Source organism: Octopus sinensis, linkage group LG6 (genome assembly GCF_006345805.1).
Source record: "Octopus sinensis linkage group LG6, ASM634580v1, whole genome shotgun sequence".
Lineage (NCBI taxonomy): Eukaryota > Metazoa > Mollusca > Cephalopoda > Octopoda > Octopodidae > Octopus > Octopus sinensis.
This window is the reverse complement of record NC_043002.1, coordinates 57,437,606-57,438,661: the sequence shown is the minus strand read 5'-3', so window position 1 is coordinate 57,438,661 and position 1,056 is coordinate 57,437,606.

Below are 1,056 nucleotides of genomic sequence, written 5' to 3'. Positions count from 1 at the left end.
TGCTGGGATTTTTCTTTGTCTATTTCTTTTGCGTTTAGTTTAGTCCAGACATGAGGTACAACGTCCGGCCCATTATTTTGACGGTCGTCATTTTCGTAGGGTACCGGTCCGTTTATTTCTGTTATCACATTATTTCGCACGTGTAGTTTTTCGTACATTTTTTGTTGTAAGTTTAATGTACGTACCGCTCGATTGTTATTCTTGGGTTGAATAGTATCGGTGGCATTTAATTTCTTCGTAGTTCCTTGTACATGGTGTTTGGGGTCGGAGATGATCGTGATGTTCCACGCATGTTTACATGTGTTGCGTTAGAGGCGGAGATGATATCGAGTCAAAATACATCATTTCGTTTCGAAAATAGTAATAAATTTCAATTAGTATTACTTACTCGGATACAGTCCAATTCTTTGTTAGTAAAACTTTGGCTCCATAGGATGTCCTTGTTTTCGATGTTTGTGGATAGATTTCGGAGCTCTGAATTTTCCTTCTTACATCTTAAACGTCCCCGGTGTCTTACATCTTAAACGTCCCCGTTATTATTATTATTATTATTATTATTATTATTATTATTATTATTATTATTATTATTATTATTATTATTAAAAACTGTCTGATTCGACTCCATGCAGGCTTCTAATATAAACCTGGCTCATAAGGGCTCAGATAACCGATCCCATAATTTGAGCTTTCCATTAGAAGCTTGCGAAACTTTAAGTCGCATAGAGCCGAATCAAGCTGTTTTAAATGATAATATGAGAGCCTTTTTTCTTTCGTTTGTCCACACGCTTATATATATAGGCGCAGGAGTAGCTGTGTGGTAAGCAGCTTGCTTACCAACCACATGGTTCCGGGTTCAGTCCACTGTGTGGCACCTTGGCCAAGTGTCTTCTAATATAGCCTCAGGCCGACCAAAGCCTTGTGAGTGGATTTGGTAGTTTGGTAGACGGCAACTGAAAGAAGCCTGTCGTATGTATATATATATATATATATATATATATATATATATATACGATATATTAGACATGATAGGAAAATATCAGTGAACAATAATAATGT